Source organism: Kogia breviceps, chromosome 13, assembly GCF_026419965.1.
Source record: "Kogia breviceps isolate mKogBre1 chromosome 13, mKogBre1 haplotype 1, whole genome shotgun sequence".
In the NCBI taxonomy this organism is placed as follows: domain Eukaryota; kingdom Metazoa; phylum Chordata; class Mammalia; order Artiodactyla; family Physeteridae; genus Kogia; species Kogia breviceps.
Window position 1 is genome coordinate 9,757,573 of NC_081322.1, and position 14,367 is coordinate 9,771,939.

The 14,367-nt window shown below is 41.9% G+C and overlaps 1 protein-coding gene across 42 annotated transcripts in view; it reads right to left on the reverse strand.

Annotated features, from left to right (window-relative positions):
- RIMS1 (regulating synaptic membrane exocytosis 1) overlaps positions 1–14,367 on the reverse strand; it is a 471,679-nt gene that overhangs the window by 182,364 nt on the left and 274,948 nt on the right. Inside the window, exon 1 of one of the 42 annotated variants that reach the window (XM_067011365.1) lies at positions 7,463–7,514. The exons of the other annotated variants lie outside the window; for them this stretch is intronic. The gene's annotated coding sequence lies outside the window, so the exon portion shown is untranslated. Of the gene's footprint in view, positions 1–7,462; positions 7,515–14,367 lie in introns of those variants that run through there. 42 annotated transcript variants of the gene reach the window in all.

The following is a 14,367-nucleotide window of genomic DNA, read 5'->3' on the forward strand; positions in this document are numbered from 1 at the left end:
CCTAGAGAAATGGGAAGAAAAACAAAAATAAACAAATGGGACCTAATGAAACTTAAAAGCTTTTGCACAGCAAAGGAAACCATAAACAAGGTGAAAAGACAACCCTCAGAATGGGAGAAAATATTTGCAAATGAAGCAACTGACAAAGGATTAATCTCCAAAATTTATAAGCAGCTCATGCAGCTCAATATCAAAAAAACAACCCAGTCCAAAAATGGGCAGAAGACCCAAGTAGACATTTCTCCAAAGAAGATACTGCATATTGCCAACAAACACATGAAAGAATGCTCAACATCATTAATTATTAGAGAAATGCAAATCAAAACTACAATGAGATATCATCTCACACCGGTCAGATTGGCCATCATCAAAAAATCTATGAACAATAAATGCTGGAGAGGGTGTGGAGAAAAGGGAACCCTCTTGCACTGTTGGAGGGAATGTAAATTGATACAGCCACTATGGAGACCAGTATGGAGGTTCCTTAAAAAACTACAAATAGACCTACCATACGACCCAGCAATCCCACTACTGGGCATATACCCTGAGAAAACCATAATTCAAAAAGACTCATGTACCATAACGTTCTTTGCAGCTCTATTTACAATAGCCAGGGCATGGAAGCAACCTAAGTGTCCATCAACAGATGAATGGATAAAGAAGATGTAGCACATATATACAATGGAATATTACTCAGCCATAAAAAGAAACGAAGTTGAGTTATTTGTAGTGAGGTGGATGGACCTAGAGTCTTTAATACAGAGTGAAGTAAGTCAGAAAGAGAGAAAACAAATACCGTATGCTAACACACATATATGTTGGCATGAAGTGAGAGTGTGGCATGGACATATATACACTACCAAATGTAAACTAGATAGCTAGTGGGAAGCAGCCACATAGCACAGGGAGATCAGCTCGGGGCTTTGTGACCACCTAGAGGGGTGGGATAGGGAGAGTGGGAGAGAGGGTGACGCAAGAGGGAAGAGATATGGGGATATATGTATATGTATAACTGATTCACTTTGTTAAAGCAGAAACTAACACACCATTGTAAAGCAATTATACTCCAATACAGATGTTAAAAACAAAAAACAAACAAACAAAAAATATCCATTAGGCGACAACTAAACAAATGACTTTATGGCATATAAACTTTTATGAAAACAAGATGAAACACTCTTTTCTGCCTTCCTGCTTTAAAACGACAACAAAAAAGACAGTAAGCTGCAATTTTGATGAGAAATATTTTAATTAAGATAATATAAATGCATAGCATCAATAACAAGGCGGCTGGCAAATATGCAGCATATTTGAAAACTCAGCCATCCAGGGATTTGAGGTTGAGTTTCCACAGCTCCCAAATTAAGTCATTACTCATCAGTACGAGGAAAAACAGAAACATGTAGTAACTGTTTATCAAAAACTGTTTCAGACTTATCGGGTATTAAAGTAAGGATTCATGCACTATAAATATTATTTATTTTCTCTCTTTGAATGTTATATTTTGACATTTTGTGAATGCAGTACAAAAAAAGGAAAATATAGGGTTAATGGCTCTTTGTATATTGTCCTATATACAGAGTGGCTAAATTGTCTTCCAAAGATTCTTACCAAAATTGATGTCTCTCAAGTAAGAACAAAGCCAAGCAAACAAAACTATCTTTTCTAGGGGACTGAGTATGTAACGGAATTCAATTATGAAATTAACAGATGTTTGGTGAAAAAATTGAAACTGAGTACTGTTAGCACTGATATGTAAAATTTTCAGTGACATTGAATCTGAAAATTGAAATTACCTTTACTTCTTTCATGAAATGGTTAAATTGAATGTCATTTCAATAATGTTAAAAGCAATAATTTTTCATGTGTTTTCTAACGCAAATTTTATAAATCCATAAAAAAACTTTAAATAATTTCTCCCAATAAATATGAGCACATTCAAGATTGATCAAATAACTTCTATGATCTTAACAGCATAAGATAATTATACTGCACCTATTTCCATATAAAGAAACCTATATTTTAGCTAAAATGCCTTCCTGATCACAGCAAGAAGGGGCTGGAGAAATGAATAGAATCTACAAGAAATACCAAGAAACTATAGTGATTATAATCGTCCCAATGTTAAGAAAAAAATCAGAGTTTACCTTAAACTTTCCCCCAATACACAGAGGTTTATTTAATACATACTTTAAATCAAATTAAAGGCTCATCTCCATTTTAAAATGAGTCAATTAGTAGCATCTCCCAAACTCAACCTCATTTTCTTTCTACGTGGCAAGACGGTAAGTAGCATTTAGTTTTAGGTAAAAATGGCTTGTTACTCATATTCGAAATATAGTTTTACAGAACTTGGATTAAGGTAATTGTTGCAACTGTATTTTAATGGCTAAATACTTATTTTTCAAATGAGAAACTCTCTATTACTCTTGCTTGGCTAGTGTGCATTTTCTACTGTGGGAAGGGGTCGAAACATTGAAAGACAATATCTTGCTAGCCTTTACAATTTTACTTTTTACTAAGAATTTCGACAGTTCTGTTTTGTTTTCCAAAGTGATGCACCAATAGTTTTAATGACAAAAGATTACACACACACACACACACACACACACACACACACACACACACTTATCATTGGGGCTGCTACCATCTCTGTTCAGTGTAATTATCATTGCATCACATTTGAGATCAAATATCCAGATGTGCTTTTAAGTCACAGACACAAACAACGTACCACCGCCATCGACCTTTGTAAAAGCAGCCAGGGCTGGTGGAGACTAAACACAGTGTATTCAGAGATTCTGTATAGCAAACTCAAAAGGCACGACTTCAAGCAAAAACTCCAAAGAGGGATTCTTCTCCTCAGGACAAAACCTGGGTTTCTCAGCAGTCCTCTAAGGGCCTTCAGATTAAACCAATATTTTGGAGACTTTTAATTTGTGCACAATTGTTGTATCACTTTCATGCCTTCACTGAATAGCTGATTACAGTAAAATCTCATAGACTAAAGCAAACCCTACACAGAGATTTCTATAACTATGCGTCTGAGCTAGAATAAGACTAGCCTCTGAAATCAGAGCATCATAGCATATTGGTCAAAGAGACTTAACTTGTCAGGAAAAAAACTAGTCTCTGTCAAGCCGTATGGGACACAAACAAGCCCCGGCCGGCCCTCCAGGTGCAGTGAAATAATGCTGGCATGCTTTGTTATATTTGAAGTTTCAGTCATTCCTAATCCATTTACCTATATCAATATATCTAATCATTTATTTATCTTGTAGAGAGTTAAGCTTGGAAAGGATTTTTTTTTCCTACTATGACCTGCAATAACAGCCCACGAAAATATCAAATGGTAATTCAGTGTTTTTAAGCAACAGCATTCTGAAGCAGGTCTTCCCAGGCAGGGCCTGGGCCCTGGGGCCCACCTCCAGTGGGCCACGGTCTCTGCTCACCCCAGCTAGCACCCACTGGCAGGGGCCCTGCCCCTCTCCCCCATTCCCACACAGTGGCTGGAGGACCTCGGGTTTATTCACTAACTGTGGAACAGAAATGTGTTACCTTCAGGTAGGCAGGACTTTTTCTACCACCGAAGGTCAAGTACTTTGCTTTTGTGATCTTTAAGGAAAGCTTTATAAGCTGGGTTATGTGAGCCCTTTTACACGGTCTCTGATTAGACTCAGGAGATCAATACGCTCCTTAAGATTGTGTGTAAAGTTTTGTGCGCCTAAGTGTTTTTCTGGGGAGAGCACGTTGCATCCTCTACTTCTCTTAAGGGTCCATGATCTGCACCCAAATTAAGAGCAAAGGATTCATGAGTCTGGATGAAGGAGTGACTCGGTCTGGGACCTGCTATACTGCCCAGGTGCCTTCCCTCTAGCTCCCGGAATGATCCTCTCCTGCAGGGCCCCAGCCTCAGCGGGAGGCTTGAATTAAGACCCCTATTTAAGCTGGACACTCAGGAAAACCAGAAACCATACTCAGGGAGAATGAACTTTGTGGTTACATACAGAGGGCAAGGGAATTCGCATCAGAAAGCAATTTCGTGAGCTATGAAGACTCTAATAAAGCATATTTTTAAAAGCCTTGAATATCAATAGGCAAGAGAAATACTATATACCGACGTGCTACTCTTCACTGACAAGTGCCTTGATTTCAATGACATTTGCTAAAAGGGAAAGTACAGAAGGAATAATAAACTTTATATGATCTAAATAAGTTATGAGAAAACATAATCTTTAAATAAAAGTAAAACTTCAAAGTGGATAAAAAATTGTTCTAACTTGGACCTGCTTAGAAGTTAAGAGTAAGCTTCAAGGGCTAAGCATCCTCTAGAGAAAAAAAAAAAAAGAGAGACAGAGAAAGAAAAAAACATTGCAAGGCTAACAGCTTTTTGTTACCAAAAAAAACCCCTTCAAAAGCTATTAGTAAGTCTAAAATCTATGACCGATCTTATCCTATTGAGAACGTGTTTGCTAGAACCCACCATCTGTTACTATCAATATGCCCCCTTTCTCTGAAGTCAGCTTTAAAATTTGTTCAATGTTTAGAGTTTGTCAGAATTTATCTTCCAGGTCTTTAAAACCTATACAACTCATATAAAACCTCCTCTGAAACAACTAATTTAAGTTAACTAGGCATTCAAAGTTCTTGGTTGCATTTCTGCAACAAATTGACCAACTCATTACATGATTAGGACAATTCCCTTCTTAATGACTAAAGATGGCCTACTTGTAGCAGGCTGTGCAAAAACGAAACCCATTTCATTAGCCTGCAATTTACAGGCAAGATAATTAAGTCTCCTTAATTATTGATATTATTACAAGATAATTGCTAGTTCTTTCATTGAGTCCTCTATGCTGTAATTTGACGTGCTTCTTCTCAATCTCCCTGGCCTTAGAAAATGGAGAAGAACAGAGAGTATTTATTTATTAAAAGTGTCTGTGGATTTTCTGGAGAAGTCTAGGGAAGTATATATATACTTGCTGTTCACTGAGATTTTCGTCTTTGTTTCCCCAATCCTTCCTTCATTCCCCTGGCAGAGCTCTCCTCAGGAACATTCCCAGACGGCACTTGAAAATGAGAATATCTCCTTTTCCTGAAGAGCTTTGCAACCACACACAACGGCTAACTGCACCACGTAAAGTCTGAAAGTTGGGAGCGACCCGAGCGGACCATCTGCCGCCCGACGGAGAATCACTTTCCTCATCAACTCACTGCCCTCCTGCGTGCATGTGTAGAGACTGTAAGTCACACAGACGGGCTCCTCAGAGCTGGACACAGAAGTGCACCGCCTGTTCACCCTTCATCGCTCACACACAACAGGGGAGCGGAGCCATCCTGGCCTCAGGCTTCCCCTAAGGGCGGCCGGCCGTCACCCAGACCCACTAACAATGACCGCGGACATAGGATTCACCCTCTCCGTCAGCAAGCGATGATCAGCCCCCCTGCAAGCACGCGGCTCAATTTGCAATCAAATCCTGCTGTTCTCCCCAAAGCTACGTTTACTGTGTCTAGACTCAGGGACGGGAACTAGCCCTCGACAGGCGGCAACGACTTCTTCACGCTTTCTCAACGGGGAGGTGGCTGGAAGCTGCTCTTCCAGTTGCCTCTGGTCTTGGGATCCTAAGTTTGCCCTCAGCAGAAGGGGACCTCTTGAAAGTCCTCTGCTGAGAAAAGCAGGCGGAAGCTGCCCTAAGAGCACACACTCTGCCTGGGAGGGAGGATGGCCCGCCCCCCCGGCAGGCGTCCAGAACCTGCACCTCTGCATCAGCACCGCATCGCTGCCGCGGGACCGCGGCGCCTCCTGCCCCTCCCCAGCCTGGGCTGCAGTCTGTCAGCAGGTGCCCTCAGGGCACTGCAAACTCCTCAACGCCTGCTTGGCAAAAGACCCTCATCGGAGCCCAGAGCTTTGCCAGTTCAATTCAAAAAAGCCATAAGCTCCCTTTCAGAAAAGCCTCAGCTGCTAAAACGCTGTGAAGGGAAGGAAAGGCCAAGAGAGAGCTCTATGGTCCCCCTTTATTAAGAAGACTGTATCCCTTTAAAACCTTAACAGTAGGCTCTCCTTCTGCACAGGCATTACCATCAGACGATCTTGAGCACCTGAAAAATGTGATTCCATCCCGACTGAGAAGACCAGCAGAGTCTTTCTCAAACTGGCAGATGGAAACAGAGACCAGGAGGGCTTGCTCTGTCGTCCAAGGCCACACACCCGAATCTGCCACGCCCAAAGCACTGCCTTGCCCTTTCCTTCTTTCTGTCTGGGCTCTCTGGTCCCCTCATTCGAGCAAGTTTCCCTTCAGTCCACAGCTTAACGTCACATAAAAACATAGGTATTTCCAAGACGTGCTCTAAAATCAGGGCTGTCGGTCACGGGAAACCTGGCCTCAGCAGCCTTTGTCTAAACACTTCGAAATAACAATCTACCGACAGACTTAACAACTTTCTGTTTTTAAGAAGATTAAACTGTGAAGCTTTCTGATTTCAGTAAAATTCGGTAAACAGGGAAAACAACTGACTTGGGTCAATCAGAAAGGAAAATACATACTTTCTGAATTAATTGTCTGTTGTACATATATCAAGTCGAGAGTTAAATACTAAATTGTAGACAACGAAATGTACACTTCAGATATTCATTTAAAACATGAAAATAACTTCATACAATGCAACTAGAGGATTACCACTGCATTTCAAAATGATAATGTATCTATGTAATTTCCATGTTCAAAGCAAAATATTCCTTATTCTCTACTGACAGGATCTAAATGAAGCATTTTAATATCTTACTCTTTTGGATAATTAAACTAATATTCTGTTAATTTTACATTTATGCGTAAGATTAATATTAGAGCTTAGTTTACCTGTTCTTGAGTGCAATGTATGAAGGAGTAGAAGCTGCAGAAACCCAGTGAACATAGCAGCAGCATCAGAGGAGTTAACCAGAGGCTGCTGGCATCAGACCACTAAATTCTAGCTAGCAACAGCAGCAAATTCACAACACAATAAGTAATCCACAGAAGTGCAAAAGAAAGGTTAAATAACAGCCTCTGCGGTCCTTGCATTCTAAACCAAAACCAAAAAAAAAAAAAAAAAAAAAAGCCTGTAGTGTCCAACATCATTCAACGGTGACACTAAACAAGGCCATAAGTGCTGCTGTCATCAAAACAGATCTCTGCAGTGTGCAGATTCTCAATGATTACCGCATTACCGATCTATAGTGCTCTGTGCTCCAGTAGGACCGTGATTAACCGTTTCCTGAAACAATGCACAGACGATGCTACCTTCCTGCAGGCAGAGACCTGAAACACAGTGGTCCCTTAAAGCCGGCACTGGAGAGAAAACTCAGGCAGAGGCTTCAAAAAGGCCCTCCTCTTATCCCCCCAGTGACATTTCATGGAGACACCCAGGGGCTAAGACGACAAAGGCCAGCAGCCCCCTGCTGCCCGGTGGACCCCAGAGCACTCACCTAAAATGATTTGGTGCCAATCTCAGCCCCTGGTCGTGGTCCTGCCAAGCCCGGTGAACCCCATCGTTCCCTCTTCAGTCTCCTTACCTGAGACCTTACTCAGCCCAAGGACAACTGACAAGGAAGCGTAAGCCAGCAGTGCGTGAGCAAGTGCCAGGAGTAGGACACAGCGCTTTGTCTAGCTGTGCCAGCCGGCCAGCCGGGCGCTCACGGGGGATCGTCTCCAGGGGGCAAAAGGACAACCCGAACTGGTGTAGCCGGGAGTCGAGGGGAATGGGGTGGGCTCACAGCTCCAGTATTTTTAAAGATGCAGGGCTCTGGTGACTATGCAATCACAACTCACGGTCCACTAGACTTTCCTCGCTGAGACGGGATCAGCATCTTCTCACCGGTTCCTCCAACATTTCTTGATCCCCCTGGACCATATACCACAGACAGCTGCTTTGAAATGATGTCACTCTCCAACGTCATGTTTACTGTGGTGTATCATTCAGTCTCCAGAAACAACGACCTTCTCTAGTCTAATCCACTAGGGAAAATCATTGAAAAGTCGGGGCAGACTGCTTCTAGTTTGTTTTAGAAGATGAAATGATCAAATGATAATAGAGAATTAAGACCCAGGTTTTGTTTATTTAAACTAAATGCACCGTGTTTAGTTACATTATAGATACTGGTCAAAAATAATTACCCGATAAGGAAAACATTAATACTGAACTATGGATCACTCGTCGTCACCAAAGCAAGTGCAAAATCTCAGCCTGAAACAAATGGACTAATGCGAACATCGTTTTCTCCTCTTAAAAAAATAGCTTGGGGATCTCTACCTAGAATCTTTGTTTGTTTTTTTCTTTACCCCTAACTTCCAAGTTTGCTTTCATAAACTTGCTTGAATACAAAATTGGCCACATGGTTGCTGGTTGGAAAGAGAAAGGGAAGTAAGCATTAGGTGAATGAATCTCTGTCAAATCTTGTGATAAACAGGCATGTTAATTGTGTTCATTTATTTTTCACAAGCATATGGCAAAGTCAGTGTTATTTACCCCATATTACAGATGAGGCTCAGAGGAGGCAGTTAACTTGCCCAGGTTCACGTGGTTTACAACTAGCAGAGCTGGGGTCTGAACTTGGCTTCGTGTGACTGGCAGGCCCAGCTTTCCAAGACACCTGATAGGTAGGCGCTGCTGTGATTATATCCGTAGGTCACCTCAAAGTTGTGCCACCTTTTGTGAAAGTGCCAGCGATTTGGTGTGGAAACTGGTGAGCCCGGGGGGGGGGGCGACATTCATCCACCGCCACGTGCCACATGTGGGGCCGGTGCCGGTTCTCCAGACAGGTTTACGGGGCGCAACTTACGGGGCTTGGATTGGTTTCTTCCACTGTGCCTCTGTCATGAAGACGCACAAACAGCAGGGTCTAGAGACAGACGAATACCAAGGAGAACCAGTGGAAGGAGACTCAAAACCTTCAACAACCAATGTACCCAAGGCCGCCCGCTGAACCTGGCACCGCAGAGCTTGATTCGAGGGAAATATAAGAGTCTGTGGATCTTACACGCTTATATAGGCAACAGAATTAAAGCACTTACTTACACCACATGTGGCTATCGTCGTGCCTGACTTTTGAGATATTTCTTTTTTGTATCTCTCTTCTCCTATTTCTTTTTTTCCTCATTTAGCACCTGGAATGGGCTTGTTTCAAATGATAAAATCATTTGAGTGCTAGTCGTCTAATATCTATACCTCTCCTTCCATCTTATATATTTATGTTAACTTGCTGTAACTGTCTTGAGCCCCCTACACGGTAACAAATTTTATTTCTAACCAAAGATGTTTGATAAACCAAGTAAGGTCTCTGAAATGGTACACACAGCTTTCCGAATTACAGATTCAAAATAGAACCTCACAATTACGAGGGGCTAAGGTTGACCTTGTTTTAAAGGACCTTTCACTCATATCTGGGTACCACATACTCCAAGGATGAGTGATGAGTGTCCTTCACGGAGGCCACCGTCCACGTGTAAGTAGGAAAAATAATCCTATCTTCATCCGTCCATTCAGAAATCTATGTTAACAACATTTACTCATTGAAAACGTTTCTACCACTCTGACCCTTTTGCATCACCCGTATCCCGCTCCGGGGCTGCATGTTTCCTAGCCTGACACTCAGCTGTGACATCACTGCCCCTCCAAAGACCAGCAGACTAATTTCTCTCAGGAGACAACATACAAGACCTAACATTGACCGCAATGGTGAGCTTGCCTTCACATATACCATCGACCTATGGCGCTGCGGTCAGAATCAAGGCCGGTGCTCGTGGAAAGGCTTCAGCTCTTTCACAAGAACTCAGGATCCATTACTTGGACAAAGTGCCACAAACTTCCTATCGGGGGACTGATTTCCTGCTAATAATGACTCCAACTTACGTCTTTCTCCTTCTTTGTTTGAACAGGAGATCGCACAGCACAGAAAACGCTGACGACGAACAAAAGTCATGCACACAATTAAACAACCAGTTATTGTTTTCCCTTATTTTCAGAGAACAGTGACATTTAATATTTACATGTTTCTGGACTTAGCTGTTACGCAAGGAAACAAATCACAAATTTGAGTAATCGTCTTAAACTACGTAGGGCTATCTTGTCAATCTCATCATGTCTTTTCAGAGAGAAAGACTGACGATCAAGCTGGTAGCTGGAGACGTGGCTCTGTTGAGAAAATGGAACCAGATCATATCCTACCTGACACACACTGGGAATATTTACTCAGGAAAGACAGAGAGAGAGGGTGCGTGAGACACAGACTTGCGCCCAACCAGAAGAAACAACGAAGTGGGATTCCCACGGCCCAGGCTCTGGTCCAGCTTACCGGCACCTGCTCTCAGCGCCTCCATGGTCCCCTCTTCGGGGTCTGCAGCCCTCACGTCTCTCCACCCTTCTGAGGGCACGGGTATGCCGGGGGCACACGTGACAGCAACTCGCAGAGAAATCCAGCCTGGGGACTGTCAGCCTGGCTTTGGAACGAGTTCAGGATCATCCAAGAAGCGCACACAGTGGCTCCTCCTGCCCTCGGCTTAGGCCGTTGAAGCACCCGGAGGTCGGGAGCAGCGTAAGATGGAAACGAAGGGATGCTGGTTGAGCAGGGGAAACTCACTGTGCGTGACCGGCTCGGGCCATCGCGGGCACTGCCTGCATAGGACACCGTGCGCGAGCCTCCGGGCCGAGTGGCCTGCAGCCTGGTAGCACTCACTGAGTGGAAGCATATTGGCGTCTCTGTGGGCTTTGAACCGGATCCACGGGACTCAGGAAATAAGCTCTCTGCCAGAGGACACTTCTCCCAGGCATCCCTTCTGTTTACTTATCCCCCAGTCACTCGAACCAGTGTCCTTTCTCCTGCTGTGCGCTTATTTGTGGAGAGGGCTAAATAAAGGACTTTTATGACAACCGAATGGCCATTAGCCCATAGGATGACTTCTTAAAGTGTAGCTCTTCTGCTTTTGTGCGGTACTGTTAAAATCAATTAAATAAGAGCATTCCTGATTATTACAGCTATGATTTGTGAAGAAAAAAATGTTTTGTTTCTTCCCGAAGAAATATTTGAGGTTAGGCTATTTTTGTGCATATTATATATTCTTTATGTAATATTTCCTCCTATTACATAAACTTTTAAAGGTAGATTCCCTCTTCCTAGGGCTGTATTTTCCTAGCAGAGGCAAATATATATATATATATATATATATATATATATATATATGTATACACACACACACACACACACACACACACACACACACACACATATATGGCTCTGGGATATTTTTCCCACTATAGGTGACATGGTACAACATTTCCAGACTATGAAGAGCTATACCTTCTTTTAGATAAGATGCAAACTCCTACTTTATGGGAAAAAAAGGAATTAAGGGATTATATTTTCCTCTACCATAACGAAAACAAGAGGTACACATAATTTTAATTTTAGCATATGAATGTGCCAGTAATCATTACTTTTTTTGGATTTTAATACAGATAATGCTGTATTAAATTGTAAAAATAATGTATATGCAGGTATTGCATATTTCCCAAAGCATGTTCATGGGTTGTAAAACAAATCTGAGAGGTGACCAGGATGGACAGCATTACAAGAGAATCAACCATTTATGGAAACAGATATGAAGTAAATACCAAGACTGGTCTGTCCTGGAAACGAAACTCCCACATCATCAACCCAGTGCTTCCACTTCACCAGGCTTCCGTATTCAAATTAAACTTCAGTACTAATACAACAGGTAGAAAATAGAGGTAAAAATTATTACAATCAAATGCCAATATTGTTAATGTTGAAATATTAATCCCATATAGTACTCTGGAAATCAGGTGGTTTTTCTCCTCCACAGTCCTAGTATTAATTTTTAAAAAATCTGATTTAAAATCCAAATCTCTTACTAGTACACTCTGAAGTAATAATCGATATGTATTGAATTTCTAAGTTCTATATAATACTAGCGTATTAAGGAAAGTAGCACTGAAATACTGCACAGTAAAGGTATATATTATTTCCCAACAGACTTGTCTACGTAATGTCCTCGACTGCTCACAATCATATCTTATAGAAAAAGCAAGGTATGCTTCCTTGTAGACAAATACACTGAGTAATTTTAAATAATGAAGTTATAAACTACATTCCAAAGTCCTGATGGGATGTAAGTAAAGCATCTACTTCTCTATGGGGCTACAGACGGAAGACCGTCCAGGTGGAAATAACACCTTGCCACTCTCTCTACTGGTTTTACCTGTTTTGGGAGCCACACTGTATTGTTTTAATGCATCGGCACTTAAGAATCAACAGCAGGGGCTTCCCCGGTGGCGCAGTGGATAAGAAACCGCCTGCCAATGCAGGGGACGTGGGTTCGATCCCTGGGCCGGGAAGATCCCACATGCCACAGAGCAACTAAGCTCGTGTGCCACACTACTGAGCCTGTGCTCTAGAGCCCGTGGGTCACAACTACTGAGCCCACGTGCCGCAACTACTGAAGCCCACGTGCCTAGAGCCCATGCTCCACAGTGAGAGAAGCCACTGCAATGAGAAGCCCGCGCACCGCAACGAAGAGTAGACCCCGCTTGCTGCAACTAGAGAAAGCCCGCGCGTGCAGCAACAAAGACCCAACACAGCCAAAAATAAATGAATAAATAAATAAAATTTTTTAAAAAAAGCAATGGTGAGCCACTAGTTTAAAAAAAAAAAAGAATCAACAGCAGGACAAACTTTGGGCATAAGAGGATAAATATATTGTCTGCCAGCCTATACATGTGTAAACCCCATATCCTCTTAGTAAAATCAAGGTTCTTAATCTTTACCAGTAGCAGAATACATTCTCCATGAACGTTTATGCCATAAACACAAGTTCACGCTCTGAGATATTTCCGCTGACTAAACCCAAGCCACATGGACCTCTTCATTGTTTTTCATTTCCCTATAGGTCTTAAAAGGAGAGTCTATGCTGGACTTTATCTTGTTATTCTTTGCAAGTTTCACTGATCCTTGCATGCACGTATTCATAATTTCTTTCATCCAGCAAAAATTCTGAACATTGAGTATACTAAGCACTAAAGTAAAGAGAAGAAAGCTAAGCCAGGTCTCTGCCTTGAAGGTTGAATGCTATTATTCTTCCCATATTACAAAGGAGGAAACTGAGGCTTACGTATAAGTGACACATCTCATCAGTGGCAGAGGAAGGATCTGAATAATAATAATTCAAGCTAATCTTGCTTTAGATCACACGTCTTTAAATTTGGAAACTAACGTTCCTTACTATTAGTATAAGACTGTGCTCTTGGTGGTTTGTGATTGAGACCAATGAAGCTACACCAGTTAAAAGGCACAGGATGCTACAGGCTGAGGTCCTTCCTGAGGCTCTGGCATTGCTCCATGCCTTGACCTCAGAACAACAGTTTATGGAAATGTTAACAGATGGTGCACAATGAAAGTGACCCTGATTAAATGTGTTCAGGACGCACTGCATCCATGAAAGATGCTGAGAAGTCCTACATGAAGGAAATTTGTAGCCAAAGTTAGCACTGGCCAAACTTACTGATATTTGAGCACAAACATTTATTTTTGGCATCACACGTACTAAACCTCTCACTGCTTTGCAGAAATACTAGTTGGAGAAATGCTATATTATTAATACTGTTTTATTTTGATTTGTTAAGACACCCTAAGGGAAAAGCAAGGGAGGTAAGGATTGGATTCCATTTTGTAGCTTCAGAGTTGATGTTCAGGACCACGTAGACCTTTCGGGCAGTTTCTGTAGCGACAGGCACTGTCTCATGTCCTGCTCTGTCACTGGGATGTCTGTGACTCTGCTGTCATGAAGCCCCAGCTCAGACACTCTCCCTTCCTGTCCCACATGGATATACTACCGTATCAAGGTCTTCCATTTACTTAGATCTACATACCACACTGAAACAAATCTTCTGGGGGATTCTAAGTTAAAATAAAACAAACAAAACAAAACGCAAAGTTCAAATGACATCTTCTGGGAAATCCTAACTGTATATATAATAAGTCAGTAAAGCAACATTCAGAATACAACTAGGGGCCTCTGTGGGGATAACAGTAGCATTACGGCAGGCAAGGTTAGTTCTAAAGACATGAGAATGAATAAAATGTTAGGATTGGGGGAAATAATATATCTAAGTCATTTTTTTCCAGGATTAAGAGCTTCTTTCACACTTGCCATTTCCTGAGTCATAAGGTTGCAACCTACCAGGATTTATAGTTTTCCCACAAGGATATGTTGGATTCGAGAAGCAACTCTGTCTATAAACTGTCCAGCCTGAGAAAGTTTAAAAGGTAAAAAAACACTCAAAGAATGTGATGCTATCAAGTATCTTCTGGACTTCAAC